Source organism: Mustela nigripes, chromosome 16, assembly GCF_022355385.1.
Source record: "Mustela nigripes isolate SB6536 chromosome 16, MUSNIG.SB6536, whole genome shotgun sequence".
In the NCBI taxonomy this organism is placed as follows: Eukaryota; Metazoa; Chordata; class Mammalia; order Carnivora; family Mustelidae; genus Mustela; species Mustela nigripes.
In genome coordinates this window covers 22,967,757-22,979,051 of record NC_081572.1, presented here as the reverse complement: position 1 = coordinate 22,979,051, position 11,295 = coordinate 22,967,757, and the positions used below count along the sequence as shown (strand labels likewise).

The window sequence follows — 11,295 nt, the reverse complement described above, 5'->3', positions numbered from 1 at the left end:
ATTGGCCAGGCGGTCAGCATTGAAGGGCCGCCCTGCGCCCATTCGCCCGCTGGTTTCAAGGCCCGGGTTGGCTGGGCGGGCAGCAGAAAGAGGCGCGCGGATTGGTCGGGGGGAGGGAGATTGGGGTGGGGCAGGCGGGAGCCGGCCGCTGATTGGATTGGCCTGGTAAAGGCCTTGAGCGCAGACCGGCTGAGCGCTGGGAGGAGGGTGGACCAAAGGCGAGACTCCGGGCCCGCGTGATTGGCTGGGACACCAGACGTTGATAGGATAGGGCGCCGGGGAGAACTGGGGAGAGGAGTTCGGGGTCGGGGCCGCGGAAAGGCGGGAGGCGCCCGGCCGCTTCAGGAGCCTAGCGCGGGGCACGATGGGACGCCCCCGGGAAGGGGCGGAGCCGTGTTCGGGCTGCGGTTGGGAAAGCGCCGTCACTCCAAGGGGCGTGTTGAGGAGGGTTTCGCGGGCCCTAGCGGGGGAGGGGGGACCGTTAAAGCCTTGCACCGCGCCCACAGGAAGCTGCTCTCATGGCCAGGCCTACTTGGTATCAGGCTCTCAGCTGGGAAGGACCTTGAAGACCATGCGGTTCAACTTCCAGTTTGCAGGTGTGGAAACTGAAGCCCAAAGAGGGTATGCGACTTGTCCAAGATTACACAGTCGGTTAGTGGCCTGCTCGGGACTGGCCTTAAGCTCCCCTGACTGCCCTTGGTCTTACACGCAGCTTCCCTCCCCCTCGAGGAGGTGAATGCTAATACAGTTTTGAGGCCTAACTAAGGTGGGGTGGGCATCCCGGATGCCCCCATCCTTAGCTGCCAGCTGTTTGAAGGAATAGAAATGTTTTCAGCCTGCGAAGGTGCCTCTCTAAAGGCACACTCGTGAACCCGAGAGAGTGTGTTTGCAGGCATAAAGGATTGTTAGCTCTTAGTCTTTTTTAGTTCAAATCCTGCAAGAAATTAATGAAAGCCTTTCTGTATCAAAATGCAGATAAAGAAAGTGTGCATACATTGACCTCTGAGATTGATACATGGGTTTCTGGCGAAGAATTTCCTGAATTACTACGTTTTCACCGTATTGAGTTAGAGTTAATGGGATGTAACTAGTTGAGAGAGCTCTTTACCGTATCTCTTGAGCTTGCAGAGTAATTACTCTAGCCCTACTGGGAAGACCTAGAAAGACTCTGTCCTTGCTCAGAGGGTTCCACCCAAGAATTAGGAAAGGTTGGCTAGCTACCTTCAATCGTTTCTTTGCTAGGGAAGTCTTTGCAGTTCTGCATCTTAAAGTGTGGGGACCATTCTCACCCATCCTGTGACTGCTTGGTTTCCTATGGCTTATTAGCAGCCCGCCTGACCTATGAGCTCAGGGAGAGCTGCCCTATGTGTGTAAGTTATCTGGAATCAGTGAAGATTCAGTAAGACGACATCCATGGAAATCTTTTGAGTTGCCCTTATGTGGACTCCCCATACTACAAATGATCCACAATTCTGCCTCACTCCAACCCAGCTTCCTCCCGTCCCTCAGCAGTTTGCTCCACATGATAGTACCAGGGAAGGCAAATGGATTTTTTAAAGACCTGGAATAAAATGCTGGGAAGAGAATATGTTGTGCAGCAACGTTCCAGTCAAACATAAGATCCTTGCCAAAACCCAAGTGAAATGATTTTTTTTTTTTCAGTTGAGCTAAGGTTAATGATGGTGCTATCTAGTCCCTTTCAGAAGCACTCAACACTAGCCTGCATTCAGTGATGACACACAGACTCCGAAACAGACTGCCTGCTTTTATATCCTAGCTGTGCCACTTCTTAGCTTGTATGACTTCCTTTGCTTACATGGAAAATGGGGCTAGAAATTGTACCTACTTCATCTAAGGCTTTTGGGAAATCTTAAAATGAGTTAATACATGGGAAGTGCTAGGAACACTGCCTGACATGTTATATATGCCCTATATACATTGGCTGTTATCTATTAAGCATGTATTTTGTACTAAGTGAGTGGTTCTTAGTCTTTGGCCTATTAGGGAAGAAAGATTTTAATTGATTAGTCTCACAAGTAAATGTAAAAGTGATGCCAAACCCTGACCCAGTTGGGGGCTCAGGGAAAATTTACCTGAGAAAGGGAAGAGTTATTCAGGTGGAGAAGGGAGGAACAGCATGTGTAAAGGTCCTGTGGTGGGAGGGAACATGGGGATTATAAGGAACAGCAAGAGGGCAAGTAGCCCCAAAGCCCAGAGAAGAAGGGATTGAGGTAAAGTTGGGAAGTTGAGTAGGAGAAAGAGCGTATGAGACTTTGTGTACCATGCATGTGATTTTGTCTATATTCTAAGAGCGAAGGCAGCGAATCAAAGGTCTTAAGACTGGTGATGATAATGTGGATATTAGACTGGAAACAGGGCAAAGGAGATGCAGGGAAACCAGTTAGGAGGCCTTTGCAATATTCTACGTAACAGAGGATACATGAAGAGAGGAGAGAGGTAGAAGTAATAGTGGAAATAGGAATAGGTATCAAAATTAATTGAACCTGGTAATTGATGGAAACAAGAAGGAGGTGGCACTCATACCTACTAGATTTCTGGGCTGCACTATGCAATGGAGGGTGATGTGATGCCCTTGCAGTGTTTCCCAGGTAGGAGGAATTGGAGGCCACATGGTTTGGTAGAATGCACAGGCACACAGGCTTCAAGTTGTGTTTCTTGAGCTGTGGATGGTGTCCATGGTTTCAAGATGTTATTCTCTCTAACTTTTTGAATGTCAAGAATACTCAGGTCCAGTGGACAAATTCTGAAATTAAAGAGAAAAACTGGGTTTCGTTCTTACTCTGCCCCATTCCTGCTGTATGATCTGGAACAAGTTACTTAATCTTTTGGATCTGTGAAATGGGAGAATCTCTGTCCCAGCACTGGGTGATCTGAGCACAAATGGGAGCCTGTCCATGGGGCACTCACTGCAGGCGTCCTGCGCTGGGAGACACTCACGGGCGTCTTTGAAGCAAGTGTGTTTATGAAGGGACGGCACCTGCTGGCGTCTCCCTACCCAGTCCCCCATCCCACAGGGCACATGAGTGAGAAGATCCGCTGCCAAGGGAGAAGCAGTCAGCCTGTGACCTGATGCCCTTTCCTCCTGAGCAAAGCTAACGGACCCAAGATGGGTCAGACCTTGGCCTCCTTGGGGCTGAGGAAGAAGGGAGGTGAATTATCATGTCTGGAGATCTGAGTGCCCCCCTGCTTAGTAATGGGACAAACTGACTCTCCACACCACACTCCTTCCAAGTTAATTCAGAAAAGGGATCATTTGAGGGGCTCCTGCATGGCTGTTAACTGTCCAAATTGATTTCAGCTCAGGTCGTGATCTCGGGGTGCTGAGATCGGGCCCCATGTTGGGCTCTGCGCTCAGCAGGTTGTTGGCTTGAGGATTCTCCCTCTCCCTTTGCCCCACCCCTCCCTCCCGCTTGTGCACATGCGCACACTTTCTCACTAAAATAAAAACAAAATCTTGGGGGGAGAAAAGGAAGAGATGATTTGCAGAAAAGCAGCTGAGACTTCCTGCTCTTTCCTCCTCAGTCCTCGGGGCAGAAATACTGTCCTCATAAAACAATCCTTCCAGCCCCCCTGCGGTCCTTACCTGTGCTCACTAGGCTCTAACCTTCTTGTTCCCTGAACACACCTCAGTTTGAGTCTCAGGACCTTGGTATTGGCTGTCCCTTCCGCCGGGTCACTCTTCCGCCATTTGTTCCTTCCCATTCCTCTCTTAGTTCAGATGTCACTTCTTCAGAGAGGCGTTCTCTGATCAGCCCACCTAAGGCAGGTTCCACAGGTGCTGGTTGTGCCCTATTTGCTGATGATCAGAACTCCTCAGTACCGGCAGTAATCTGTCGGTGCGGTCTGTCCCCACCCCCACTAGAATGGTGGTCTACAGGAGCAAGACCTTGTCCATCTAATTTGTTCCTTAAAATTGTGCCTCACACCATAGTAGGTGCTCGGATATTTGTAAAATGGATGAAGCAGTAACTAAGCACGTAGTAACGTGTCCTTAGGGCCTATGAGGAGCGACTGTCTAGTTGTGTTAAAGGTGCTTCATAATTTACCTCGCTCTCTCTTCCAGTGTTGTCCACACTGGTGCCCAGGGGTACCTTTGGTCCAGTCAAGCCGGCCATGTGACTGTATCTCCCAGAAGTAGTTCATCATCTGTCCTCCAACCTGGAATCCCCTCTTTGTCCCTCCCTGTCTTCAAGATGGTTCTCTTGTTAATTTGTTCCCTTGACTACCTTCATTTTGGGGCTCCCCTCTTTCCAGGCATCTCAGGTATAACACGGGACTATGATAATGGCCGTCAGAAGGGTTTGAACTAAATGCTGTCATGGAGCTAAATTCTCAGAGGAGGAAGAGACAGGTGGTTCCTGGCTTAGCTATGAGAACACTTAGTAGGCAAGGGAGGCTTTGAGCTGAACCTTGGAGGAGTGGAGAAGATTGAAAATTGCGGGCGCCTGGGTGGCTCAGTGGATTAAGCCGCTGCCTTCGGCTCAGGTCATGATCTCAGTATCCTGGGATCGAGCCCCGCATCGGGCTCTTTGCTCAGCGGGAGCCTGCTTCTCTCTCTCTCTCAATCTGCCTCTCTGCCTACTTGTGATCTCTATCTCTGTCAAATAAATAAATGAAAATCTTAAAAAAAAAAAAAAAGATTAAAAATTGCCAGGAAGACTTCTCCAGCCAAGGTTGACTCTGTTTACTAATTATGTTATCTTGGGAAGATTTATTTGAGGCCTCTGTGTCTCAGTCTCCTCATCTGCAAGGTGGGGATAAGAGTCTTAACCTCGGGGACGCCTGGGTGGCTCAGTTGGTTGGATGACTGCCTTCGGCTCAGGTCATGATCCCGGAGTCCCGGGATTGAGTCCCACATCAGGCTCCCAGCTCCATGGGGAGTCTGTTTCGCTCTCTGACTTTCTCCTAGCTCATGCTCTCTCTCACTGTCTCTCAAATAAATAAATAAAATCTTAAAAAAAAAAGTATTAACCCCGGTTGGCTTATGGGTACCAGACCTGTACAGTTACCCCTGCGCTTAGGAGGGCTGGCCCCTTCCTTGGTTTAATGCTCTGTTGTCACCACATGAAGTTCTTAATAGTTTTTGAACAAGGGGCCCTGGAAATTGTGTTCTGACTATGCTTCAAACGGTTACTGAGAAGTCCTAGGAAGTTAATACATGAACATCTTTTAGAACAGTGAGGGCCTGGCATTTAATGGGGGTTTACTAGGTGCCCACTGTCATTACTTGTATTGGTATTCTTCAAACTCTTGTCTTGGCACAGCTCACAGTGCCCCTCAGGCTAGCCTTTGAACAACCCACAACATTTTTAAAAAACACTTTTATGTATTTGATGGAGCACCTGGGTGGCTCAGTCAGTTAAGCGTCTGCCTTTAGCTCAGGTCATGACCTCAGGGTCCTGGGATGGAGCCCCACATCTGGCTTTCTGCTCAGCGGGGAGTCTGCTTCTCCCTCTGCCCCTCCCCCATGACTTGTGCTCTTGCTCACTCTCAAATAAATAAAATCTTTTAAAAAAATAAAGATTTTTTTGGGCATCTGGGTGGCTCAGTGGGTTAATCCTCTGCCTTCAGCTCAGGTCATGATCTCAAGGTCCTGGGATCGAGCCCTGCATCAGGCTCTCTGCTCAGCAGGGAGCGTGCTTTCCCCTCTCTCTCTGCCTGCCTCTGCCTACTTGTGATCTCTCTCTGTCAAATAAATAAATAAAATCTTTTAAAAAACATAGTATCAAAAATAAAGATTTTTATTTATTTGTGAGAGAGATCACAGAAGGAAAGGGAGAAGCAGACTCCCCACTGAGCAGAGAGCCTGATCCAGGACTCTGGGATCATGACCTGAGCTGAAGGCAGAGACTTAACCCACTGAGCCACCCAGATGCCCCTAAAATCATACTTTAAAAATTAAATTTGGGGGGTACCTGAGTGGCTCAGTGGGTTAAGTATCTGACTCTTGATTTTGGCTCAGGTCATGCTCTCAGGGTCATGAGATTGGGCCGTGTGTTGGGCTCCATGCTGGGCATGGAGCTTGCTTGGGATTCTCTCTTTCCCTCTCCCTCTTCCACTCCCCACCCATCACTACCCTCCCTCAAGCGCATACACATGTGCATGTGCTCTCTCTCTCTTAAAAAAAAAAGTGTGTGTGTGTATGTGTGTATATATATATATATATATATATATATATATATGGATTAAATTTTTCAATGCCTGAAAAAGCTGAGCACATAGTAGATACTTAATTATGGATTACTTCCTGTGGAGCAGAAGATGGTATCCTAGGAAGGGGCAGTCACAGAGGGCTTCCTGGAGAAGATAATTCACCCCTACAAGTAGTATGTTTGGATGGGAGGAAGGCTTCTGATGACACAGTCTAGCAACAGTCAAGATATTAGGTGGCCCTATTGGAAGAATGCTGAATCGCAAAGTAATTGATGGGAGTTAGTGGCTGAGTAGATACAGAGGAGAGGAAGGCTGGAAGGTGAGGCCTCAGCCTCCAGCTTGAGTGAGGGTGGGTCATTTTAAAAACTAGGTCAGGTATGGAAGCTGAGGTGGTGCAGAGAGGTTGGGGGGAGGGGTCACCAATCCAGTTTTATTTATTTATTTTTTAAAGATTTTATTTATTTATTTGACAGACAGAGATCACAAGTAGGCAGAGAGAAAGGGAAGCAGGCTCCCTGTCCAGCACACAGCCCAACGCGGGGCTTGATCCCAGGACCCTGGGATCAGGACCTGAGCCGAAGGCAGAGGCTTTAACCCACTGAGCCACCCGGGTGCCCCACCAATCCAGTTTTAAAAACAATAATTTTTAAGGTCACAAGACATCCAAGGGACTAGACACTCTTATTAACATGTAATGTGTTATTTGTTTCAGGGGTACAGGTCTGTGATTCCTTAGTCTTACACAATTCACAGCGCTCACCATAGCACATACCCTCCCCAATGTCCACCACCCAGTCACCCCATCCCTCCCACCCCCCATCCCCCCTTCAGCAACCCTGTTTGTTTCCTGAGATTAAGAGTCTCTTATGGTTTGTCTTTCTCTGTCTGGTTTGGTTTTGTTTCATTTTTCCTTCCCTTCCTCTGTGATCTTCTGTCTTGTTAGTCAAATTCCTCATCAGGGAGATCATATGATAATTGTCTTTCTCTGATTGACTTACTTCGCTCAGCATAATACCCTCTAGTTCCATCCACATCGTTGCAAATGGCAAGATTTCATTTCTTTTAATGGCTGCATAGTATTCCTTTGTGTATGTGTGTGTGTATGTATATATTATATATATGTGTATAAATATAATATACACATCTTCTTTATCCATTCATCTGTTGGTGGACATCTAGACTCTTTCCATAGTTTGGCTAATTGTGGACATTGCTGCTATAAACATTGGGGTCCACATGCCCCTTTGGATCACTACGTTTGTATCTTTAGGGTAAATACCCAGTAGTGTGATTGCTGGGTTGTAGGGTAGCTCTATTTTCAACTTTTTGAGGAACCTCTACTGTTTCCCAGAGTGGCTGCACCAGCTTGCATTCCCACCAAGAGAGTAGGGGGGTTCCCCTTTCTCTGCATCCTTGCCAACACCTGTCATTTCCTGACTTGTTAATTTTAGCCATTCTGACTAGTGTGAGGTGGTATCTCACTGTGGTTTTGATTATATTTCCTTATGCCAAGTGATGTTGAACACTTTTTCCATGTGTCTTTTGGCCATTTGGATGTCTTCTTTGCAGAAATGTCTGTTCATGTCTTCTGCCCATTTCTTGATTGGATTCTTCTTTTGGTGTTGAGTTTGATAAGTTCTTTATAGATTCTGGATACTAGCCCTTTATCTGATATGCCATTTTCAAATATCTTTTCCCATTCTGTTGGTTGTCTTTTGGTTTTGTTGACTGGTTCCTTTGCTGTGCAAAAGCTTTTGATCTTGGGATGCCTGGGTGGCTCAGTTGGTTGGACGACTGCCTTCGGCTCAGGTCGTGATCCCGGAGTCCCGGGATCGAGTCCCACATCAGGCTCCCAGCTCCATGGGGAGTCTGCTTTGCTCTCTGACCTCCTCCTCACTCATGCTCTCTCTCACTGTCTCTCTCTCAAATAAATAAATAAAATCTTAAAAAAAAAAAAAAAAAGCTTTTGATCCTGATGAAGTCCCAATAGTTCATTTTTGCCCTTGCTTCCCTTGCCTTTGGCGAGGTTTCTAGGAAGAAGTTACTGTGGCTGAGGTCGAAGAGGTTGCTGCCTATGTTCTCCTCAAGGATTTTGATGGATTCCTGTCTCACATTGAGGTCTTTCATCCATTTTAAGTCTATTTTTGTGGTGGTGTAAGGAAATGGTCCTGTTTCATTCTTCTGCATGTGGCTATCCAATCTTCCTAACACCATTTGGGAGACTAGACACTTTTGATTGGGACTTTGGGGAAAGGTTGGTGCTTCCAGAGTAAGAAGTTGGAAATCAACAACAACAACAACAACAAAGAAGTAGAGGTCAACAGATCATTGAGATCCTAAGAGTAAATTATGTCTTGAAGGATGTTGTATAAAGACAAAAGCAAAAGATTTGGGGAATGGAAGAGGGTTTCCACACTAGCAGGCAATAAAATAAGAGGGAGAAGAGAAGGAAGACCAGAGGTAGGAAAAGAAATGGGTTAATGGACTGGTTATAGCTGTATAACGGTCTGAATAACATTCCCCCAAGGATGTCCACATACTAATCCCTGGAACCTGAGAATGTGTTACTTTATGTGCTAAAAGGGACCCTGCAGAGGTGATTAAATTAAAAAATTTTTGTGGGGGGTGATCTTCCTGGATTATCAGGGTGAACCCAATGTCATCACAACGGTCTTTATAAGAGGGAGGCAGGAGGATGAGTCAGGGAAGGTGAAGCGAAGACAGTAGAGGCCAGAGTGATGGGCCAGGAGCCAAAGAATGTGGGCAGCCCCAAGAAGCTGCAAGAGGCAAGGAGCAGCTTCTCTCCTATAGCATCTAGAAGAAACATATGCTTCTTCTAGAACTATAAGAGGATAATATGTGTTGCTTTAAGGCCCTGCTTACAGTAATTTGTTAGAGCAGCAACAGGAAACAAATGCAAGAATAACAAATAAACAAGCTAAATCATCACCATTAATAGATGGGTTCCGCAAGTCATGATCCGTTGGTGTGGCGACTGTTACAATGGTAGTCATTAACAAACCAGAAGATCATCTAATCATGTAGAAAATATTCCCAATAGATTGCCAAGTATAGACAGCAAGTTATAATATCACCGGTATTTATATTAAAAATTCATGGGGCGCCTGGGTGGCTCAGTGGGTTAAGCCGCTGTCTTCGGCTCAGGTCATGATCTCAGGGTCCTGGGATCGAGCCCCACATCAGGCTCTCTGCTCAGCAGGGAGCCTGCTTCCTCCTCTCTCTCTGCCTGCCTCTCTGCCTGCTTGTCATCTCTCTCTGTCAAATAAATAAATAAAATCTTTAAAAAAAAATAAAAATAAAAATAAAAATTCATCAAGCAGTACCCTAAAGATTCATCCATTTTAGGCATTTGACTATAGGTATGATATACGTCAATAAAAAAGTCTTGCACATTGAGTTTAGATGTCCTGTTTTGTTCGAAGAATAGAAGGCTATGTTCTATCTGTATATTGCCTGAATAGGAAAGACTGCGAATGTATAGACCCAATGTTAATAACAGACGTCCCTGGATGGTAGTACTAGAGATGACTTTTATATTCTTTTCAGATTCTTCTCGGTGTATTCCAATTTTTCTTCAGTGAACAGATGTTACGTTTTTTAATGTGAAAAAAAATCTTTAAAATTTGTTTTTAGGAGCACCTGGGTGGCTCGGTTGAGCAACTGCTTTCAGCTCAGGAGTCCTGGAGTCCTGGGATTGCGTCCCGTATTGGGCTCCCTGCTCAGTGAGGAGTTTGCTTTTCCCTCTAACCCTCTCTCCCCTCTCATGCTCTCTCTCTCTCAAGCAAATAAATAAAATCTTTAAAATAAAATTCATTTTTAAAAATCAAGGAAAAGGGATAGGGAGAAAGTGTTTTTGTTTAGTTTTGATTAAGAGAGAGCCTGCATGCACGTGAGCAGGGTGGGGAAGGGGGTTAGGGCAGAGGGAGAGAGAGAGAATCCTAAGCAGGCTCCATGCCCAGCACAGAGACCAGTATGGAACCCAGCGTGGCTCCATCTCACAACCCTGAGATCATGACCAGAGCTGGGGCCCGTTTCTATAGTGTAGGGGTTATCACGTTCTTCTCACATGACCAGAGCTGAAATCAAGAGTTCTGGCTTAACTGACTGAGCCACCCAGACGCCCCAGGGGTAGGGAGAAAGTTGGAAGAAATAAGTGTTAGCCAACGGGCAAGGCCCCTGCAGCATCTGACCCAATCAAGCTGCTATAAACAGTTTCTGAAAATAGGTGATACTTTTTTTAAAGATGTATTTATTTATTTTTTAGAAAGAGCGCCACTGGGGGGAGGGCAGAGGGAGAGAGACTATCTCAAGCAGACTCTGCACTGAGCAGAGAGCCCAACTCGGGGCTCAATCCCAGGACCCTGAGATCATGACCTGAGCTGAAATCAAGAGTCAGGTGGTTAACTGACTGAGCCCCCCAGGTGTGCCCCTCCCCCTCCCCCAGGCAGAAACGGACTCAGGACTGGGGACAAGGAAGGAAGAAGGAGAAAGGCAGGAATGTGGAGATTAAAGCTTCATGAACCTTGAGTCAGGAGGACCCCTGAGGGAAGTGTGGCAAGTGGAGCACATTATTTAATCAGCCTTCTCCCCGCCCCCTCCCCTGTTTGTGGGCACACCAGACACCCTCGGCCACTCTGTCCTTCCGTGTCTTCAGTCCTCTTTTATTCCCTTGCTTTGTTCTTTTTGATTACCATAGTAATACATGGTCCTCAATGGGAATGTTCTGAAATGCATGAGAGGTAAGAAGCAAAAATCACCTATAATCCCAGATTATACCCACCATGAAAACACTGCCATATTTTTCCGTCTCAGTTGAGAACCAAAACATTACTATGTAACATTTTTTTGTCACCGCCTAAAAATGGACTTCAAAGATTTTTAAATTGGTTCAACTCTTTATCGGATTGCATTAAAAAATAGTATGAAATAAATGTATTTGAAGGGGCGCCTGGTGGCTCAGTGGGTTAAGCCTCTGCCTTCAGCCCAGGTCATGATCCTGGGGTCCTGGGATAGAGCCCTGCATCGGGCTCTCCGCTTGGCAGGGAGTCTGCTTCCTTCTCTCTCTCTGCCTGTTTCTCTGCCTACTTGTGATCTCTGTCT

At 46.5% G+C, this 11,295-nt stretch overlaps 1 long non-coding RNA gene across 1 annotated transcript in view; it reads left to right on the top strand.

The window, feature by feature from the left end:
- The first annotated feature begins 101 nt into the window (after window positions 1–101).
- LOC132004217 (uncharacterized) overlaps window positions 102–11,295 on the top strand; it is a 30,850-nt gene continuing 19,656 nt past the window's right edge. The window contains exon 1 of the long non-coding RNA XR_009400461.1: window positions 102–621. This is a non-coding gene — a long non-coding RNA (uncharacterized LOC132004217). The remainder of the gene's footprint in view (window positions 622–11,295) is intronic.